A 22,945-nucleotide genomic window follows, 5' to 3' on the forward strand; every position below is an offset into this window, starting at 1 on the left:
TAACCCCACCTCTCATATCTTTTATAATTTATATATCCTGCTTCTCCGTGAGTTTTCCAATCCTGAACAAAGAGTTATTTACAGCTGCCAAATGGTCACAGTGGTTTTGTAAACAGGGAGCTCATTTGAGTTAATGATTATCATCTTATTTGGGTCTTCCATGCAGATCAAACAACGCTTTGGAATTTGTTTTAGCGTGAGACTGAACATTGCAGAGGCTCTCTTTTGGAGCTACCCAGAAGAATACACCCAAGTCTCCCAAACCTACCTTTGCAGTTCCTGTTTGTTTTATCTCTGCCCTATGGGCAACAGTTATACAAACAGGTCTTGAATTGTTAGCAAACCAGGATAACAAACTTAAACAATTGGGTCAAGGATAACTCTGTTCTATTCTTCCTTGTCTATTTCACTGGAGTTTCAGACTTTGCTCACCAACACATCCAGGTGTTGATAATCTGAGATTAGTCTGGAGCTTAAATTATAATTATTTAACACACTTATACAGGCAGACCTTTTATAAGAGCTTTTCTGGCTATTCATTGTTATAGAAGAATAATATAAACAAGATTTCAAGGAAAGCAAAGCCAGAAAATAAGCGTTGACTGAGTAACCAGCATATGAGTTTCTTTTTCTTTTCTTTTTTTCCCCACCTTTGTAAGAAATTCGACTGAAGCGACTTAGCAGCAGCAGCAGCAACCTTTAGTTTAGGAAAGGAGACAAGCATCTCCTTGTGATAAGAATCAAACACTTAGTTTTGCATTTGTAATCTAATGCTGAAGAGCTGACTCATTTGAAAAGACCCTGATGCTGGGAAAGATTAAGGGCAGGAGGAGAAGGGGACGACAGAGGACAAGATGGTTGGATGGCATCACCGACTCAATGGACATGGGTTTGGGTGGACTCTGGGAGTTGGTGATGGACAGGGAGGCCTGGCGTGCTGCGGTTCATGGTGTCGCAAAGAGTCGGACATGACTGAGCGACTGAACTGAACTGAACTGAACTGAATCTTTGGTCAGGAAAGATACAATGATTGAGTCACACAAAATCATGCCTGCACATACATTTTTCTATTTGTTCAGCACCTCTCAGAGTATTTTGGTGAGAATACCGTTTGAAGAGAATTCCAAAGTTGCCCGTTATCATTTATGGACTAAGTTTCTAAGTTGTTTATAGACAATTTATAGAGGAAATACTCTCTTTTCAGAAATTGTTATCGCAAAAAGAATGCAGGCACGATTGCAAGATTTGATCTATGAAGAATCTGAGACCTTACTGGACACAGTCTGATCATTATCAAGAATTTATTAGGGAATTCCCTGGTGGTCCAGTGGTTAGGATTGGGCACTTTCAGTTTCCGGGGCCCATCCATGTTCAATCCCTGGTTGGGAAGCTAAGATCCCATAAACCATGCAGAGCAACTCCCCACCCAGCAAAATTTATTAATTCCCTGATTGGAATATCAAACAAGATGAACACAGGAGCCTAGCCTCTGTCTGTTGAACCCAGGTGGGAGGAGATAAGTCACAACGACCCACCTCTCTACCTCCCTTATATGGAGGAAGAAAAAAGTCATGCAAAGGATACATTTGGAAAATGCTTGGTGCTCTTTCAGGGATCTGAGAGTTGCTCTGTCTCTTCAACATCACATGCTTTGGCTTACAAATTTCAGTATACCTAGGAATCATTTAGGGACCTTGCTTAAAAAAAAAAAAATCCCTGGGGATTCCGATTCCAATACAAAATGATCTGGTGAGTTCCCAGGATCTGCAGTTTTAAGTAGCCTTTCTGTGCATCTCTGGAAGTATGGATAGTAGCTTCTGCTCGCTGATAAATACAAGCATCTTGCTCTGTTCTACCACCGTTTTCATTGCAGAGATCAAACAAGCAACCTGTTTCCTTTGGAAAGTTTGCAAATGTAATTTTTTATTTTTGTAATTCAGTAAGGTTGGGGGGTGGGGGTGAAGAGAAGATTGTCTTTATTTCTCTAAACACATTCTGTTTTGTAAAAGAAAAGCATCTTAAAATGATCTATATTGTAAATTCTTAGAGAGCCTCTCTAAACCTTGAAAGCACCACTTTGGGAATTCTTGGAAGGACCCAGTAAATATCTCAGAGTTTCAGAGAGTAAGTTGTCCCTCAGATGCATTGTATTTAAAGAGTGGTAAAATCATCATAATGCCAGAGTTGTATGTTGAACAAAATCATTTAGTCATCTGAAAAAAGAGCTTTGTGACTGGATTCACTTTGCAATGACATATTTTAGAAATTAAAATAAAAGCTATTAAACTTAATGTATGTATTGCTGAAACACTGGCTTTAAAAAAATAAAAGTTTAAAATATTACCTTAAATATAAATAGTCACTTTTGAACATATAAGTCCAAAAGAGCTAAGAAATTTATTTTCTCTCCAGCTTCCTAAAAATAAGTTGCCTTTGAATAAAAACCATATATGGAATATTTATCCCTAACGGAGATTTTTTTTTCTTTCTCGGTTTTAAATTACTAAAACTATTTTGCATTCTTAACTACAGCATTCATTCCTATGAATAGAGTTGAATTTTTTCTTGCACATATTTGAACTGCATTTTATAGAACACTTATGTAGTATTATGTTGAAGAATTGCTACTTCTGATGGTAATCTTTTACATGTAAATAGAAAGACATGGGTTTCTAAAGTTAAAACTAAAGTTAAGCTTAGTATTTTTCCCACTTAAGTATATTTAATTGTACTAAGAAAAAATGTATGCTATTTTTTATCCGAATATATATTTTCATTTCTATAAAATGTTTATTTCTGACCGTCAGACATTAATCTCATTTGTGTGTTAAAAAAACCATATGAAAAATGCAGTGAGTTTTTATTGTCATTGACACAGAAAACCCTATTCTGTGCCAGAGTGAGAATCTTTGCATTTTGTAAATACCCTGATTACTGCTTGGTCTTCAGTTTCTCTATGGCATCGTCCTTAAGACCTCCTGGATTTTATAGAGGCCAGTTGTGAATGATTTGATAGAACTGTTTATAAAAGGCAAAAGGAGAAGGCAGTACAGGATGAGATGTTAGATAGCATTGCCTGCTTATGAACATGAATTTGAGCAGACTCCAGGAAATAGCGGAGGACCAAGGAGCCTGGCATGCTGTAATCCATGGGGTCACGAACGAGTTGGACTCTACTTATGGCCTAAACGACAGTAACTATCCGCATCAAGCATGGCTGCCTCCAAGGTCGCTGTCATCAAGACTCTCTTTCTCTCCCTCCTTCTCTAGGCTCTTCATGCCTTTCCAGTAGCTTATTCTCATAAGTGGATAGTCTCATAGAGCTGACATCTTAAAAGAGGGCATCATTTTCCCATGAGGATTTCCGAGTTGGAGCTGCAGAGTGTTATTCCCTCCTAGTAGACATAGAGGCGAGACCAGCATGGCCGGGGCAGCCTTGAGAATCTGAAGTCTCAAGCTCACACCTGATATGGACAAGCTTGTTACCCATAGGGGTCAGGAGTAAGATGATCTTGGGGATAAGCCTTGGAAGACTGGAGAAATGGAGGTCAGACCTCCAGTTCCTGGAGACTATCCCAAAGGTTCTGAGGTCCATTGTGCCTGGAGCTGAACAGACAGATAACAAGTCCGAGAAGGGAGACACGCTTGGGGCAATTTGCTAGACCCAAGTCCTAGAAAAGTGTCGCAATTCTTGTATCTGCTTTAAGAGTTTTGTAAAGACAGACATCACATACTTTGCAGTTCCACAGTAGTTTGCGCTACTCAGATCAAATTTTGCATATTTTTACCTCATTGAATAAAAACCTCATGTTAAGGATCAGGAGACTGAAGCTTTGAGAGACTGGGAAAGTGACTTGCCAATGTCACTTGCTCCAGGTAGGGCTAGAATCTTACCTGAGGAGGGATCTTCCTGGAGTTCACTCATTGAGCATCCAGTGTGCCAGGCATGCTTTGAGGCTCCATGATGCAAGCTGGAAGAGGGATGTCCCAAGAATACGATGCTGGGACATGTATACCAGAGGGACAGATCCCATGCTGTCAGGAGTAGAGTCGTCTGGGCATGAGTGCTTCATGGTGATGTAAAAGCTCTCTGGAGAAAGAATGCTTTCTTATCTCAGGAAAGAATACGTCTGCCTTCCTCTCTGCTTAACTTCATCCCTCAATTTTGCTGACTGTCCCACTGAGGGTCCTTTGCTAGAAGAACTATTAGTTTTTGTGTGGTTTCACCAGAGAACCATTGGTTTATGATGCTACAGAGAGGGACTTCCCTGGTGATGCAGTGCGTAAGACTCCAGGCTTCCATTGCAGAGGTCGAGGGTTTAATCCCTGGCTGGGTAAGATCCCACAAGCCATCCAGAACAGCCAAAAAGTAAAAAACAAAATAAAAATAATGCTACATAGACCCAAGGGAAGAATTTATTTCAGTCCCCTCATTTTATAGGCTCAGGAACTGAGGGCCAAAAGGGATGGTGAATTACTATAGGTCACACAATGGGGTTAGTCGCAGTGCTAAGACTTGAATTTAATTCCAGATCTGTTGTTTTTTTCCATACTAACCCCAGCCTTGTAAGTTTTCAGATAAAAGTTAAATCCCTTACTGTTAACCAGAGTAATCAAGTTTTGTGACCATAGGTCAGACCTGACATTTTAAGTTAGAATAGCTTTCAAACAGCCTTTCTCTCTTGTTCTGGCTCCCTTTTTCTCCCTCTTACTTTTTAGTTTCCAATGTCTCAAGAAAGCTTTGGTTGTTTTTTTTTTTTTTTCTTTTAAGTTTTAGATTTCTTTAATTTATTTTTTAATTGGAGTATTATTGCTTTACGATGTAGTGTTAGTTTCTACTGTAGAGCAATGTGAATCAGCCATATGCATACATATCTCCTCTCCCTCTTGGACCGCTCTCCCATCCCTTCATCCCACGCCTCTAAGTCATCACAGGGCACTGAGCTGAGCACCCTGTGTTATACTGCAGCTTCCCACTAGCCACCTATTCTATAGATGGTAGTGCATACATGTCAGCGCTACTTTCTTATTTCATCCCACCCTCTCCTTCCCCCGCTATGTTCACAAGACCATTCTCTACATCTGTGTCTCTATTCCTGCCCTGCAAATAGAAGAACATTTTGGTTCTTAGATATGGGTAATAAACTCTCTCTGTCTCTCTATCTTTCAGCATTGAGTATATTGTGCAATGAGTGTATGATTTTCTTCTGATGTGGTTTTATGTATTTTAATCTCTGGTTTGACTAGCATGCATTTTCTGTAAATGCCCAGATTGCAAATGGTAGCGAGGCACTGTAAAAATAAAATGTTATTATTGTGGTAAATATCCACAGATAGAGAAAGAGCACCGGGTCCCATCTTCCTTTCCTTCTCATTTTCTGGATCAGTACTTAGCCTTTTAAAAACCCTTTCTTGCAAATCAGTATGTAAAATATTTGCTGTATGTGTCAAAACTGAAAGTTAATGAATTACCAAAAAAATTCTTATTTTGTGAAATAGCATTTTCTAGCTCTTTATGCATGAAGGACACAGAAATAGGCAGTGGCTTTCAGTGTAATGACAGTCTCTACAAGGGGAGATTGTGTTACTTCTGTAAGACTTCACAGTCTTCCTCCACATCCAGTAAATCTCCTTTTAGACTAAATAAGGCAGAACATATTATGCCTTTTTCATCTATTGTCTAATACTTTTTTAAAAATAAGCTTTACTATACCTTGTACTTCCTATTCCCTTTAGAAAGTACAAGTTCTCTTTGTCAAGAAAGACTGTATTGCTTTATTTGAAAAGAAGTGCCAAATCTTTTAGTTAAAAGGGAAAACTCTAAAGTTTGGATTTTTTTTTCTCATTAAAAACAATCTGTTCCTAGGAATTGTGGAATGCTCTCAAGATTCTTTATTAATGAATAAGTCTCAAATGACCAGTAGAGAAAAGGAAACAAATTTACACATGCTGGAATTAAGAATAAACCTCAGAACAGTTTTGTTTGGGGAAAAAAACAAATTCTTGAATGTCAACAAGGCTGACTTAATCAGAAGGGTGCCTGCTGAGTGAAAACCCACTGTTTTGTGCCTTTAGGGCCTATTGTCGCCTTCACGAACCGTTACCCTGAAGTCAATGGGCCCATTTCAGGCAGGCCCTTTATCCCTTCCACCATGAGGTCTGGCTGGGGGACTGACTGTCTGGTTCACTCTGGGGTTGATTGACTACAGCTGGTATTGGAAGCAAATGTTCCTTCGTGTACCATTCAGGATTGCAATCCTGCACCCTAGGATCTCCCAGCAGCTGAAACAGCAGCCCGGAAAGGGTTAGTTTATGCTTTGGAGGGTAAAAACACCATTTGTGGTTATGTCTGTCTGGAATCTTATTCTGTTTTCTAGAGACATTTCACTCTAAACGTGGGAAGTAGTAAAAACACAGACTGTGGTTACACGGTTTTCTACTTCCTTCAGCAAGGGCTTGGAGCTTCACACATTTTCTCGAACTCATTTCTAGTTCACCTTGGTTTTAGGAATAAACCTAAATAAGATAAATAAACACTCACACGTAATTTATGGAAATGGGGAGACTGAGCCACTAAGGTTTTAGGTGCCTATTGCAGTCTAATCAGGACTGGAAGTAATTCCACTGAGCTAGATACTGGCTTTTATATATATATATATATATATATATATATATATAATTTAATTACCTATTTGGCTGTGTTGGGTCATACTTACAGAACTCAGGAGCTTCTTTGCATCATACAGGATCTTTCATTTCAGTGCACAAGCTCTCTAGTGGTGCCTGGGCTCAGTATTTTCAGCACTCAGGCCTAGTTACTCTGAGGCATGTGGTATCTTAGCTCCCGAGGATTGAACCCACATTCCCTGCATTGCACGGTGAATTCTTAACCTCTGGACTGGCAGGGAAGTCCTTGGCCTGTATACTGTTGTTCATTCTCTGGCCCCGCTTTTACTAGGTGACTGCCTACAGAACTGTATACATTTAAATTGTACTATTTGAGGATATATGGAATATTCACTCAAACGTTATACAGGCAAACCTATAAATCTTTTCCTTAGTGATTTGTTCTCCCATTTTGAAATTCAGAAAGTCTTTCTCAACTGGAGTTCATTAAAGATTCATCTTCAAAAAATAATAAATTGTACTATCTAATAAGACCTGTCATATGTATATACCATGAACCCATCACCACTATCAATATAATGGCATAGCTATCGCTCCCAAATTTTTCTTGTTCTCATTTTTAAGGTCACTCTCTATCCCCCTCTCATCACCAGGCTACCACTGATCTGTGTTGGGCATTTACAATTATAATATAAATTGACGGGCATTTTCTAGAATGAATCGAATCATACATACTCCTTTTTATCTCCTCCTTTCACCATAATTATTTCTGAAATTCATCTATGCTGTTACATTTATCAATAGTTTCTTCCTTTTATTGAAGTGGAGTGAAGTGAAAGTCACTCAGTTGTGTCTGACTCTCTGCAATCCCATGGACTGTAGCTCACCAGGCTCCTCTGTCTATGGAATTCTCCAGCAAGAATACTGGAGTGGATAGCCCTTTCCTTCTCCAAGGAATCTTCCCGACCCAGGGATTGAACCCAAGTCTCCCACATCGTAGGCAGATTCTTTACTGTCTGAGCCATCAGGGAAGTATGCTTTTATTGCTGAGTAGTAATCGATTTTTTGGATATACCACATTCTATATATCCATTTAGCTGTTGACATATATTTTGATTGTTTTCACTTTGAGGCTATTACATACAAAGCTGATATGAACATTCATGCAAAGTCTCTGAATGGACATCTGATTTCTCTGTTAACCATGTGTTTCTGATGTTCTGCCATCTGGTCATCTTGGAGTGACTGCCCCTCTGGTCACGTGTGCATTTCATTTGCAAGCTAATCAACCCAGAGCACTTCCTCCCCATCGCCTCTCTTTTGATGCTCTCGCACTCTGAGCCGCTCTCCACCTGCCCTAATTACCCAAGGGCCAGGTATTAGACAACCAGGAGCAAGCCTCACACTTTGCAGACTGCTGAAACTAGTCAACCTGAATCCTGCCTAGCCTGCTTACCCTTACTTGCTCGTTCCTTCTCGAAAAAAAAAAAAAACAGAGTGAAGGCATCTTCCCCTCCTGATTGACTTAGGTGCTTGCCACTGTGGCACCCCAGGGTGCTGAGCCATGCCTCCTGTTCTAGGGAACTGTAAGTAAGTCATCTTCCTTCATGACAGTTATTTCTACATCTGGGTGTCTTACCAGGCTTGATTAAAACAAATTCCAGGTACATCTTAAAAACACTTTCACTGTTCTTGAGTAAACCCTAGAAGTGGAATGGCTGCATCACATGATAGGTATATGTTTAAGTTTTTAAGAAACTTTCCAACTTCTTTCCAAATTGCTTGTACCATTTGATGTACTCAAGATCAGAGAAGGGAGTTCCAATAGCTCCATTACCTCACCAACCCTTGGTATAATTGGTCTTTTTAATTTTGAACATTCTAAAGGAAATGTATCTCCTTGTGGTTTTAATCTGTATACCCTTAATGCACAATTATGTTGAATTTTTATGGGTGCTAATTTGCCATCCTTATATCTTCTTTGAAGATGTATCTGTTCAAATCATTAATTCACTTTAAAATTTTTATTTATGATTCAGTTCTGAGAGCTCTGTATTTAATAGTTAAGATGTCAGTTTATATTGATGTATTCTAGAAACAGTCTATCAGATATGTTTGCAAAGATCTTCCCCCAGTCTCTGACTTATCTTTTTGTTCTATTAACTGTGTCTTTTGAAGAGCATAAATTTTAAGATTTGATGAGTCCATTTTGTCAATTTGTTCTTTTATGGGTTTTGGTTTTGGTGTCAGATCCAAGGAAACTTTGCCTGACTCAAGGTCACAGAGATTTTTCTCCTCTGTTTTCTTTTAGAGGTTTCATAGTTTTAGGTTTCACAGTTAGGTCTATGAGTTATAAAAAGTAGTACCACTTTTTTATCTGGTACAAGATACCAATTGAAGTTTTTGTTTGCTTTTTTGGTATCCAGTTGTTCCAGCACCATTTGTTGAAAGCCTGTTCTTTCCCATAGACTTTTCTTTCTATCTTTTTCAGAAATTATTGTACATGTAGGCCTATTTATGGATTTTCTAGTCTCAGATCTCTTTGTCAGTCATTCTGCTATTTCCATACTGTCTTGATTAGTATAGCTCTATAATTAAGTCATGAAATCAGATGGTGCTAGTCCTCCAACTTTGTTCTTCTTTTTCAAAGCTGTTTTGACCATTCTAGTTCCTCTCCATCTTGTCAGTTTCTATACAAAAGCCTTCTGGAATGTCAATCAGAGTACATCATTTTGGGGAAAACTGACATCTTAACAACATTAAATCTTTCAGCCCACAAGCTCAGTATATATCTCCATTTATGTATGTCTTTTTAACCTTTCAAGCAATATTTTGTTGTTTTCAGTGTACATGTATTATATATCTTTTGTGAAATTTATCCCTAAGTATTTCACATTTTTGATATTTTGTAAGTGGTATTCTTTTCTTATGTCAACATCCAATTAAAAAGGCCTTGTTATGTCAAACTTAAGTGCTCTGTTTCCATAGAGAAAAGTAAAACCATGGTCTCCCTGTCCTATTTTGGCCCCCTTCTCTCTCGAGAAGTTCTACAAATGGATATTTCTCTTTGCCTTGCAAAATAAATGCCATGAGTCCTAACGTGGCTAAAAATGTAACCATATTGCCCAGAAGGGGCTAACGGTGATGTCCTTTTTAGCAAAAGCAGCTCAGCAAGCTGAGTATATTAGAGACACAAATTTTGAGGGCTTGTAAGAATTCTGTCAGGAGTGTGTAACAGGGATAAATTACTTTGGCCGTGAGAACTTCAACTTTTGCACTTCCTGGCTCTACTGTGGCTAAAATTGAAATACCAACATGATGGTCCCCAAAGTGCTTGAATTTAACAGCATTATTTACCTACCAGGACCCCACATGTCTATACATTCTTATTTTAAAATTCAAATATTCTATTTGAAATTCCTAAGAGTGCTTGACTTTCAGTTCCTTACCTGAAAACTGCAAAAAGTAAACAGCTTCACCTTTGACATCAGTCTTTATAAGAAGTGAATGAGCAATTCTGTCTCCCCAAAGAAACAGTTGTCCTCACAAGCTGTCTCTTGGTCTAAGTTTTATGGGATCTTGTCTCCTCTTCCATAAACTCTTATTCCCTCAGAACCCTGAGGAAATGTGTTCTGGTAAACCCCTTCAGCACAGAATACTAGGAACAGAGAGCAGGTTAACACTTCTAAGAGTATTTTTGTTTCAAAAGACTATCACTGGCATGCAAACATTTATTGTAGTGGTAGATTTCAGCCATTGTGGGAACAAAGGCCACAGAAGGGCAAGAGAGCTTCCAATAGCCCCTCAGAGCTCCCTGTTAGTCAGATCTCCGGGTGGTTCTCATCCAGCCTTCCCCTCTGACTGTGTGAAGCTTGAGCTTTAACTCTTGAAAGACATTACTAATGCACACAAGACTTTTCCTCCCTATGTCCCCAGCTGTGTAACAGTAGATACAGATCTTCCTTTCTTCCTTCCCTCCTTCCCTCTTAACTTTTTTCCTGCTTTCTTCCTCTTTCTTTCTTTCTTTCTTCTTTCCTTCCCTCCTTTCTCTCTATTTCTCTCTCTCTTCTTCCTTCCCTCCATCCCTTCCTTCCTCTCTTTTTCTTTCTTTTCTTCTTCCTCCCATCTTCCCTTCCTCCCTTCTCTCTCTCCCTATCTCTTTCTCTCTCCCTCCCTCTCTCCTTCTCTTCCTTCCTTCTCCCTTCCCCTCTCTTTGTCTCTCTCGCTCCATTTACCTCACAGGAGAGTTGAGAAGTTAGCACACGATATGTGAAGTCACCCTACAGAAAGTTCATCTCCAAGTTGAGTTCCCATTGTGATCATTATCCAGCTCCTTCCTTCATTCCAGCCCCTCAAGCACTGGTGCTCTTTGGTGACATTTATTAAGCTCCCACTCTTCAAAGTCTTGAATATCCTTCAAGTCAGAGAATTAATATGGGGAGCCGGGACAGCCACCCCCAGAGACAAGTGGGATGTTGAATCAAGCTCCATTCTACTCATACCTGAAGTCTAGTGGTGAGAAGGAGATGGGTAAGAAATGATACTAACTAGAGAGCATTTCTGTAGAAAGGCTTTATGAATCTAGTGCAATCAAACTCATCTCTGAAGAAGGAAAGAGACATAGTCTAGCAGAGAAACCAGGGTGGGATGACTCAGGTGCCTTTAAGACACAAGGCACTCCAGCATAAGTATATCCCATGCCCTAAATTGCAAGATTTTTTAAAGAAATGTGTCCACATGCCTGCAAATGGTTAATATAAATTTTGAGTTCACTGACATCTTCAAAAATCTTTTCCACCAAATCCAGGGCAGGGAAAGAGCAGCCTCTGGAAATTTGCAATTCTCTGAAAGCATGAAAATAGCAGCAAGACTGTGCATGTTTAAAGGAAGTCTGCATAAAGTCATACCTCGCATTCATTCTTCACTGTGAACATCAAACTACTGCCAGGCCTTTGTTCCAGGTTCTCAATGAAAGTTGAGCACAGGCTGACACCTGCCATGAGTTGTCCTTAAGGAAGTGTTTTTAGCATTTGGCTGGGCCATCCTCTCCCCTCTACATCCATGTTGGCAGAGACCAAGCTGTGGCAGGTCCTTGAGCAGGGCAAGTGTCTGTCCATCCCTCTCCTGTGTGAGAAGGGATGAGAAGATGGAATTATCCCTGAGTGGTACAACCCATCACGTGGTACCGAGGATGCTTTAGAAGAACTGAGAAACACTGTGCCTGTCAGTTAACCTATAGCTGCACAAAAAGTGATCCCTCAAGATGTCAGCCTAAATAGTATTTATTATCTCATGAGTTTTTTTTTTTTTTTTTTTGTATTAGAAATCTGGGGTCAGTTTAGTTAGGTGGTTCAAGCTAAGGCTTTCCTGTGAGGCTGTAGTCAATCTGTTGGCTGGGCTCTAATTACATGAAGCTGGAGGAGGTGCTTCCAAGTTCATTCATGTGTTGCTGGCTGTTGGCTGAGGATCTCGCTTCCTAACCATGTGGATTTTTCCATAGGCTCTCTCAGCATCCTCATACTATGGCAGCTGGTTTTCCCAAGTAAGTGATTCAAGAGAGACAGACCATGATGACAGCCACAGTCTTTTATAACCAGGCTCGAAAGTGGCATACCATTACTTTCGCCATATTCTGTTGGTCATAGCGACCAACCTTGGTATCCTTTAGGAGGGGATTCTAGAAGGGTGTGAATGTTGGGAGGTGGGATCATTCAGGGCCACCTTGAAGGCTGCTTCCACAGTACTCTAAGTGTGCTGAGAAAACAGTTGGCCCTGGTGCTTGATGTAATGTATATCAGGTAGCGTTTTGTAGCTCAGAAGTCCTGCAGTGCAGTGGCAAGACCAGTGGCCTGGGAGCAGAGAAGTTTGAATTGAAGTTCAAGTCTGGCAATTATGAATGCCACATGAATTTCGAATGCTGCTTAACCTTTCTCAAAGATATCTTTCAGTGCTAAAATTCCACGCCTCTAAGAAATATGCCATTTGGGGCATGAATATTATGAAGGCGATTTTAACAAAATGGGCAATTCTGGTGAGAGTTCTCTTATTTCAAAGCAATAAACCAACTGGAGAAATGGTACCTTAGAGCTTTCTTGGACCTTATTTCTTTTTTATTCATTATCCATATTTCATCCTAGTAAGTAAGCCTCACAATAACATATTTTTATTTGTATAACGTTTTAAGGTGTAACATACCAACTTCAATAAGCAAGTGAATTCATCTGTAAACCCCATTAGGAAGATTTTGCGCATGGGAAGCCTTACAGCTCTGCTTATCCATTTCCTGGTGGCTACTGTCTACATGGGTGACAGTTTGGCCAGAGCTACTGATAAGGATACTTCCTAGCATATAACTCAAACAAATGGATGGAAATGCTCATTTATGTCTAAAATCTCAAAGTTTAAAGACACAGCTGTAATGGCCTTACATATTCAAGGTGGACTAAGACCAGAGTGAACCATGAAGTTCTTTTTTTTTTTTTTTTAATATTTATTTGACTGCCCTGGGTCTTGGTTGCAGCACACGGGATAATCGATCTTCATTGCAGTATGCGAGATCTTCAGCTATAGCATACAAACTCTTAGTTGCAGCAGGTGGGACCTAGTTCTCCTACCAGGGATCGAGCCCAGGTCCCTGAATTGGGAGCACAGGGTCCCAGCCACTGGACCACCAGGGAAGTCCCCAGCGGTGGAATTCTTTATCTCATGTGTTAGCCTGGAGCAAGCAGAGGGAAGGGAAGAAGCATCATGGGAGATTTAAGTCTAAGGTGAGAATGGGAAAACCACCACCTGCTTATCTTAAAATCCTTCAACATGCCAAACAAACTCTCCTTTCAGGGCCTTTGCATCTGCCCTCTTGGGAATCATTTAGGTCCAGTTCAACGATCTCCCCTTCAGATAAGCCTTCTCCAGCCACCAGGCTTAGCGGCTCCCTTCTCCTCATCATCATTCTACCCACATCTTGCTATCGCAGAGCACTCAGCACTATCTCCAGTCATCTTGTGGGCATGCCTGCTTAAGGTGTTCACTTCCAGCAGAATGTAAGCTGAGAGAGAGCACCTCATCCGCCCTGCTTGCTGCCACATCCCTAGCGCCTCCAGCAGTGTGCAATACAGGGAAGGCACTCAAGAAATATTTGTTAGGTGGATGAATGAACTGATCATTCTGGAAAGGCTTGTGGGGTTTTGGGGGGAGGGAGGAGGGAACAACCCGTGGCATGTGGGATCTTCCCTGACCAGGCATTGAATTTGCACCACTCTGCAGTGGAAGCTTGGAGTCTTAACCACTGGGCTGCCAGGAAAGTCCAAGGCTTGTGGTTTGATGGAGGTCAGTTTGAAGAAATGTTTGGTTAGTGATATGAAAGAATAGTAACTGGGCCTTTTTCCTGTTCCCTTGGAATCCCTAAGTAGGGACTGAATCTGAGAACACAGAGTTTTCAAGTATCCCACACACCAAAGATAACCCCCAACAGGTGGGAGCAGACACTTTCCCCAAGGCCTCAAGAAGAACAGGTCCAGCTACTAGAACCAACACCTGTGTCCCAGAAAGGGGAGCAGAGGAAAGAAGGTTTTCCTGGGGTCACTGGGACCACTCCATGAATGCATTGTGACAGACGGACCTCTTCCCTGAAGACAGAAGGGATGTTTATCTCTTCAAGCCAAGGGAAGATTGACTTTGAAAAGAAGGATACTGGAAAGAGGGGAAGACTGGCATCTCTCTTGTTTGCCACATCTGCTTAGGTGACAGGCCAGCCCATCAGCTCCTGTGCCTGGTTGAAAGGAAATAGGAGAAAGATGGCAGAGCAAATCAGAGAAAAGAACTGACCATGAAGCCAGCAGTACTTACAGTACGGTGGTGGCAAGGATGGATAGATTCTTGCATGGACCATGAGCAGGTTGGCGCCATCTTGAAAGTTCTCCACTAGCAGACAAGGCTCTCAAGCTTCTAAGAGAATGTATGTATGGGGCTAGGGGTTAGGGTGGAGACAGAGACAGGGAAATACTGCCGGTAGTAGGGGCTGTGTGGGGGTGGGGAGGTTGAACAAGGGCCTGTTGTCCCATCTCCAGGAACTGTGTAGACCCTGCAAAATCAGCCAGAAAATTCAATCAAGAGCCCCATTTGGATCCTGTCATACTGTAGATGCTAAGACCTTGTCTGTGTTAGACCTAGAAGCAAAGAAAACCACCCAGAGAGGTTTCATCTGATCCCTCCTCACTGCCCAAACCCACAGAATAGTCAAATTTTGGAGGAGAGAAAGGTGAAGGAGGTGAGAGGCAGACTGTGTCCCATCCCTACTGGGTGCCCCTAGAGCCACAGTCCAACCTGTGCTGGGGGACAGAAGAGATGAGATCTTAATAGGATATGAGATTGGAGTTTTCAACTGGTTTGGACTTTTTATAATGGAAAGTGACCAGCAGTCTGTAGGATGTAGCAGAACTGTCATTAATGGACAGGCAAAAAGTATTTGACAGAGTATGGTAGAAGTCAGGAGCAGTAAAAAAAAAAAAAAAAAAGTAATATTAAGCCACTGTGTTTTCAACACTGAGTTTGAACTCTGCAGTCACCTACTTGTAGCAGGAAAGGGCTGGCTGATGAAACTGTAGTAAGAGTTTCTCAAGCCTTTGCTTATTCTTTGGGTGAACTATTGCTTCTTTTTGTCAGAGGCTAAGGTGACAAGACCATTTATAAAATGCACGATTCGAGACACACCTGTGAGTACTGCAGATTCAGTTTCCCTTCCTTCCACGCACCCTCCCTGGGAGAGGACTAAATGCTAATTTTCTGAAAATCATCTTCCTGCAGCTTCAAAAGATTTTTGTAGACCTTTGGGCAAGTCATTTTTAAAAATTCAAAGATACTTTTTCCTAAAACGAGTGGCTAGATTGAGAGAATACCACCACCCTCATTCCCTCCTTCCTTGATAAATAAATCATCAGGAAAACCCATCAGGCCAGTCCCCAGTGGGTGGATGTCCTGGGAAGGCATTTCCTGTGCCTGATGAAAGCTAGTTCAAGGAAAGACCTACTGAAATCCATGTTTGGGACAGCCAGGGTCAGAGGCAACAGGTTGGTGGTTGTTAGCTGGAGGAGTAAGTTTTCTGGAAAGGAATGATAGTTGAATAAGTTAAAAGTCAAGTTTGGGTTTTACATAACCCATTTTTTAAAGGACAATACACTTCTTGAAGGTAAAACAAACAAACAAACAAAAAAAAAAACACAATATTGAGGGGGAGAAAAGGTACCTAATGATAGTAAACTGGTAAAACTCTATTTTGCTTTGTCTTCTCTAATCTCTGCTTCCAAGAACCCCTTTCATCTTCCTGATAAAGAACACTCAATAACACCTACAGCTACGAGACAGTAGAAAGGTTGTGTGTCTGTGCATGAGTGGGTATGTGTGTGTTACTTTAGACATAACAAAAGAATGAAGCAAAGTGATGCCCTGTGTGTGTCCTTTTTAGAATTTTATGGAATTTGAAAACTTTGTCATGGTATTTGTGCAGTCATTTGTTGGTTAACAACCCAAATCAAAGGTGCCTTTAATTTTCCTATGAGAAACCTAACTTGAGATGGAGAGACCTCTCTCTGCCAGGCCCAGGGCAGTAATCTTATAAGGGGCCTCATGCAGACCCTCTCACCTTCGAGAGCCCGAGGCTTTTTCCACCTTTCCCCAACACTGACAACCGTGAACTCATTGGCCTCCATTATAAGATTACAGGTAGCAGTGTGTGCCGCGTCCAATTCTTTATGACCCTAGGGACTACACCCTGCCAGGGTCCTCTGTTCATGGGATTTTCCCAGCAGGAATACGGAGTGGGTTGCTATTTCCTCCTCCAGGGGAACAAACAAGGGTCCCAAACAAGGATCCCAAACAAGGGATCGAACCTGCCTCTCTTATGTCTCCTGCATTGGCAGGCGAATTCTTTACCACTGAGCCGCCAGGGAAGCCCATAGGTAAAGATACAGACATATAATTTCCAATCCCAAAAGCCTATACATAAGGAGGGAATTATTATTTTTTACAGATCAAGAGACTGAGGCTTGAAGAAAGTATGTAACTTGCCCAAGGACACACGCCAGTAGTAGGTAGATAAGCTGAGATTCAGCCCTGGGTTTGTCTGACTAGAACACGGCTTCCTTCCAAAGAAAACTTTTCAGCAGGAGCTGAAATATTGCAGGCCGTTTCCTCTGGGCCACAGAGACTTTTTGTTGGGGGGAGGGGATGTGGAGAGGACTGTCCATTGATAGGATCCCTGCATTTTCTTTTTAAAAAGAAACATGACAGACTGAATAGCTGATTATTAAAGAATGAGGTTCCTTTCTGGATGATAAAGTGAGGCGGAGAGAAAGTGCTGGCTCACCCAATATATCAGAGGGGTTCCTGCGTGCCCTGCAGCATCAGAAGGGGCTGCCCCCATTCAGCGTGTCCACTGGGCCCGTCCTGGCCTGTCCCTGGCCACCGCCTGACATTATCAGCGTTCACATGTGTTCACCTCCAAGGACACCCTGCATTCCAGATCACTCCACCTCTGAGTTCCTGGAGAAATCATTCTTCTTTTAAGCAAAGAAAAGCCCCACAGTCTAAAGAGGCCATTTTTCATCCAGGCCATCAAACAGCAGCTCTGAAGGTGTATATAAGTCCCCCCTCAGCTCTGCTTGCCAAGCACATGATCCAGGGGCTGGAGGGGCATAATTCACGAGATTCCAGCTGCCAGCAGGGTCTGATGAACCAGGCAGGAAGGCTGGCCGCTCTAATGAGCTTAGTTAACTCTTCAGAAGCATGAGATACAGCAATGTTTCCAAATATCTTCCGAGCGTTAAAGTTTTGTGCTGTGGCCACTCTTACTTTTATTTTTTTTCCCTTTAAATTAGCAAGGGTGGGGGACTTCCCTACTGGTCCAGTGGGTAAGACGCCGTGCTCCCAATGAAGGGGACCTGGATTCGATCCCTGGTCAGGGAACTTGATCCCACATGCCGCAACGAAGACCCAACGCAGCCAAATAAATAAATAAAAACATGAAAAATAAAAAAGTTACCAAGGGTGGTACTTCCTTGGTGGTTCAGTGGTAAAGACTTTGCCTTCTAATGCAAGGGTTTCAGGTTCAATTCCTGATCAGGGAACTAAGATCCCATGTGCCTCATGGCCAAAAATCCAAATCATAAAACAGAAGCAATATTGTAACAAATTCAATAAAGACTTTAAAAATGGTCCACATCAAAAAAGAAAATCTTAAGAAACATTAAGGGCATTAAAACTGAGACAGCTCTCAGTGAATACACTGTGGCATCTCATGAGCACTTGACATTAAATTGACAAGATCCTTGTGGTCTGGCTGGACTTTCCTGACCATGTTCTACCACTCTCCCCTCTGTCTGCTCTGGTTTCTCCATAGCGCTGTGTGTATTGATAAAATACCTTTTGCCTCCAGATGTTTGCCTGTGTTTGCTGTTCCTTCCACCTGAAACTTCTACCTCTTGATGCCAGCATGGCTCTCTTGACCCCCTCATTTAGGTACCAAGAGCATCAATATTAACGCCACAGACACGTCTTCTCTCATCTCCAGCGCTGCACCCCACCCCATCCCCTGAACCACACCACCATCATTCTCTACACTTTATCCTGCCTTGTTTTGCTTTGCTGAATTTATCATATCAGTCTTTGAGTTCTGCTGTCTATGCAACCGAAGGCTTACTTCATGAGGATAGGGAATTTCTTTTGTTTCCTACTATGTCCCAATGCCTAGTTGTTATATAATAAGTTGAAAAAAAAACATGAATGAATGAAGTATCCATCTGGAAAAGATGGTCAATTTTTTGATACTCAATTCATCACCAGTTGGTCAGATTTTACTGCTGGCTTAACCTGTCTGTATGCAGGTCAAGGAGAAACAGTTAGAACTGGACATGGAACAACAGAGTGGTTCCAAATCGAGAAAGGAATACATCAAGGCTGTATATTGTCACCCTGCTTATTTACCTTATATGCAGAGTACATGCTGAGAAATGCTGGACTGGATGAAGCACAAGCTGCAATCAAGATTGCCAGGAGAAATATCAATAACCTAAGATATGCAGATGACACCACCCTTATGGCAGAAAGTGAAGAACTAAAGAGCCTCTTGTTGAAAGTAAAAGAGGAAAGTGAAAAAGTTGGCTTAAAATAAGATCATGGCATCCAGTCCTGTCACTTCAGCAAATAGATGGGGAAATAATGCAAACAGTCAGAGACTTTATTTTGGTGGGCTCCAAAATGACCGCAGATGGTGATTGCAGCCTTGAAATTAAAAGACGCTTGCTCCTTGGAAGAAAAGGTATAACCAACCTAGACAGCATATTAAAAAGCAGAGACATTACTTTGCCAACAAAGGTCTGTCTAGTCAAGGCTATGGTTTTTCCAGTAGTCATGTATGGATGTGAGAGTTGGACTATAAAGAAAGCTGAGTGCCAAAGAATTGATGCTATTGAACTGTGGTGTTGGAGAAGATTCTTGAGAGTCCCTTGGACTGCAAGGAGATCCAATCAGTCCATCCTAAAGGAAATCAGTCCTGAATATTCATTGGAAACTGAAGCTGAAATTCCAGTACTTTGGCCACCTGATGCGAAGAGCTGACTCATTTGAAAAGACCTTGATGCTGGGAAAGATTGAAGGTGGGAGGAGAAGGGGACATCAGAGAATGAGATGGCTGGATGGCATCACAAACTCAGTGGACATGAGTTTGAGTAAGCTCCTGGAGTTGGTGATGGACAGGGAAGCCTGGTGTACTGCAGTACATGGGGTCGCAAAGAGTTGGACAGAACTGAGCGACTGAACTGAACTAACCTATCCTTGATTCTCTGGGCCAGAGTCAGGCATTATAGGTTACTAAGACTTTTCCAAGTGAGAAGATGCTTCTCTTAGAAATATGGGATACATTTCTCTTCTCATTTAAATTGCCATCTTATTTTCACGGCAGCCCAAACATGGTGCTTCTAACCCTGAACAATTTATGGGAAATAAAGCAGCTGAAGCTCGTAAAAGAGGGGAAAATCCAAAGCTCACTACATTGCTGTTTTGCAGATAATTTACTAATATTCAAAAGACTTTAACAGATTTTTTTCCCCAGAAACAAGCTATCCTTAATTTCAGTAGTTGAATACATTATGCCAGCGCATCTCTGCTAACCATGGAAAATGTACAGATTTTGTCCTAATATAGAGGCCATTGAGTCTGATTATCTACACATGTTCATACAAAATCCCAAACTAAATTTAGAATAACATTTTCCAATGCTAGTTTGTTTCTATCCCAAATACAGCAGCACTGAAAAGACTTCATTTCATGTTCAGTATCTTGCCCTTTGCCTGGCGGCAAGCAGAGGCTTCGGAGCAGGGAAATAGAGTTGCTTCCGAGAGCAGGAGAGGAAGGTCCCAGGGGGAACTGGCCTTTGTGTATGGATGAGTGTCTTTTTCAGGTACCTCTGTTCTTTGGTTTTGAAAGGAAACAGAGACACTCTCCCATCTGTCCCTAAGTCCACTGTGCAAAATTTGCCTCGTTTGGGGACTCCATTATTTTCCTGGCTGTGAAATGGAGGGTCACTGGAGTTTGCAGGAATGTGCTGTCTGGATATGTTCCCAGGGGAGGCTCTTCTTTGAGTGTTCCATATATAAGCCCATGTTCTATGATAGAGAGAGGACAAAGGCAGTGGTGAATGAACACAACAGTCAAAAGACCCTCCTCACTTCGGACTTTTTGTTCATCTCCTTACCACCTCTACAGATATAGGTGACAAAGAGTTGAAACTATCGACATCCATTTCTGTTCTGAATTGACTGAAGTTGTGCTCATTTAAAAATTCCAAGAGAAGTCTGCAAGGCTTGAAAGTTTGAAAAATTTTTTAAAAAATAGTATGGTTTGTAGTTTCATGGCCTCTGGTTGCTCTGACTATAAAATTGCCTTGAATGGGGTCCCAGATGGACCTGTTAATTTTTTTGTTCAGGGTAATATTCGTGCAAAAGTAAAGGTGTCATGTTTTCTGAACATCCTCTGTTCTCTAACCTGAATCAGCAAAACTGAGCCTTGTCAGCCCAGTTAGGACAGCTAGGAGCTTCGATTGACAGGACCAATTTGCCAAGAACAAACAAGACATAAAGCAATTAAGTCACCTAGAGACTTCATTCTATTGGAATTTCAGAATTATCCTCAGACAATTGGCACAAATTTCAATGTGAGTGCTCAAAGAGAAAAGGTTTGTTACTGTCATCTTCATCACCATCATTACCATCTTCATCATCATTGTAATTTTTTGTTAAGTTTTTTCAAATAATTTTATTTTTTAATTTATTTTACCTTTTGGCCGCTTTGGGTCTTCGTTGCTGGTGCGGGCTTTTCTCTAGTTGTGGCAGGCAGGGGCTACTCTCTAGTTACAACGTGGGAGCTTCTCATTGCAGTGGCCTCCCTTGTTATAGAGCACAGGCTCTGGGTGTGCATCCTTCAGCAGTTGTTACACATGGGCTCAGTAGTTGTGGCTCCCAGGCTCCAGAGCACAGGCTCAGTATTTGTGGCGCAAGGGCTTAGCTGCTCCGCGGCATGTGGGATCTTCCCAGATCAAGGATTGAACCTGTGTCGCCTGCGTTGGCAGGCAGGTTCTTTACCAGTGAGCCACCAGGGAAGCCCCATCATCATTTTCTAGTGAACTTATAATATCAAAATAAACTGTCTGACAAGAAAAGTTCCAAGCAACATTTTTGTTGGAAAGATTTCATGAATAGGGAGTGTAGCATGCCTAGAACGGACTTTACTAGCTTAGATATTTACAAGAAGCTCCGAAATGCTTTTTAAATAAACAATGTTATTAAAATGTTTACTAAAAAGAATTTAAACTATTTAAAATGCTGTCATCCCTCCGATAATGGTAATCAACCTCATAATCGAAATCATAGCTAATAGCTAAGAGTTACTGAAATCTTACTACCAACCAGGAGCTGTGAGGAGCAATTTACATGCATTGTTTTAATTTAATCCTCACATCCTCTGAGGTTGGTGCTGTTTTTATTCCTATTTTACCAAAGGGGAAATTGAAGCTTAGAGACGGCAAATGACTTGACACAAGTCATATAACTGGTATACATGATGAAACCAGAATTTAAACCCAAAAGTGTTTGAGTGTGTAATTCACACAGGCTGGTACAGAAAAGAATTGAATAAATTTGTCATTCTGGGTTTTTTGATTGAAAGAGTAGCCATTTGAATGGGAGCTAAAAAGTTTTTTGTAACTTGCCCTGAAGTGGTAAACAAGGAGAAAAGTTTTAAAGGGAAAGCTGGAGAATCCAATGGACAGAGGATCCTGGCGGGTTATAGTCCATGAGGTTGCAGAGAGTCAGAAACGACTGAGCAATTAACACATCCACTAAATTTGTCTTTCCTAGAAGAGCTGTTTTTCTACTTCCATTATGCCAGGAAGATATTCTTTCTTGTCCACATTCAGAGAGACAGGATAAAAAGCCTGTGCCAAGATTCTGGGAGATGACAGCTCAGTGACAATTTTGAGAAGCAGTCTGTGTTGTTCTTAAGAGCACAAACCCTGGAACCAGACTCTGGATTAGAGTTCTGGCACCAAGACATACTGGCTGTGTGCCACTGGGAAAGTTAGTCAGCCTCTCTGTGCCTCCATTGTCTTGTAGAACTGAGACAGTGAAAGCACCTATTTTAATGAGCTTTTGTGAGGATTTAATGAGTTAGCATATGTCCAGTGGTCAGAGCATACTAGGCATAAAGTACGTATCACCTTTTAAGTTTCCAGTTATGAAGGCTGAGCTCCGCAGATTTGCCATGAGATTCCCAGTTTCCACAAGCCCCTCAGGCCTTTCTCAACATCCCGCTGGTGCCTTCTTGTCCCCTCCAGACCATGTCCCTTGTGACAGCCATTGTGTTCTACTGGCCGTGGTCACCGCAGCCTCAGCCTTGGTAGCCCAGCACGGAAATGTCCCCTGTTGAGGCCCAGTTCTCTGCAAGGCCACTGTCAAGCCCACCACTACCCTCTGGAGAAGGAAGCAGGGGCAGAACCTCCATTCCTGTAAATGGAATGTGCTTCCTGGACACTTGGTGACAATGTAAGGGCAGTTTGAAAAGGACCCCGAGTTACTGTTACTATTCCTGCTGAGAGTTCCCAAACCCAGGCTCTCCAGGTCTCCCGGCTCTGAGCTTGCTGCCTTGTGACCTAATTAGATCACCCCTCATCACAGGGCGTACACCAGGCCTCTCCACGTCTCAGAGTCCATACCACACCACCCCTAGACCCTAGGGGAGAAGAGAACACCCCACTCCCCCAGCACACACCCAC

General features: G+C 41.7%; 1 protein-coding gene and 1 long non-coding RNA gene across 2 annotated transcripts in view; one reads left to right on the plus strand and one right to left on the minus strand.

The window, feature by feature from the left end:
• Positions 1-22,945, plus strand: part of KIAA1217 (KIAA1217 ortholog) — a 527,643-nt gene that overhangs the window by 122,605 nt on the left and 382,093 nt on the right. The gene's annotated exons all lie outside the window — the stretch shown is intronic.
• LOC133259053 (uncharacterized) overlaps positions 1-22,945 on the minus strand; it is a 33,997-nt gene that overhangs the window by 5,827 nt on the left and 5,225 nt on the right. The window contains exons 2-3 of the long non-coding RNA XR_009740251.1: positions 14,473-14,571; positions 11,535-11,751 (exon numbers count right to left, since the gene is read on the minus strand). This is a non-coding gene — a long non-coding RNA (uncharacterized LOC133259053). The remainder of the gene's footprint in view (positions 1-11,534; positions 11,752-14,472; positions 14,572-22,945) is intronic.

This window comes from Bos javanicus, chromosome 13 (assembly GCF_032452875.1).
Source record: "Bos javanicus breed banteng chromosome 13, ARS-OSU_banteng_1.0, whole genome shotgun sequence".
NCBI classification, from domain to species: Eukaryota; Metazoa; Chordata; class Mammalia; order Artiodactyla; family Bovidae; genus Bos; species Bos javanicus.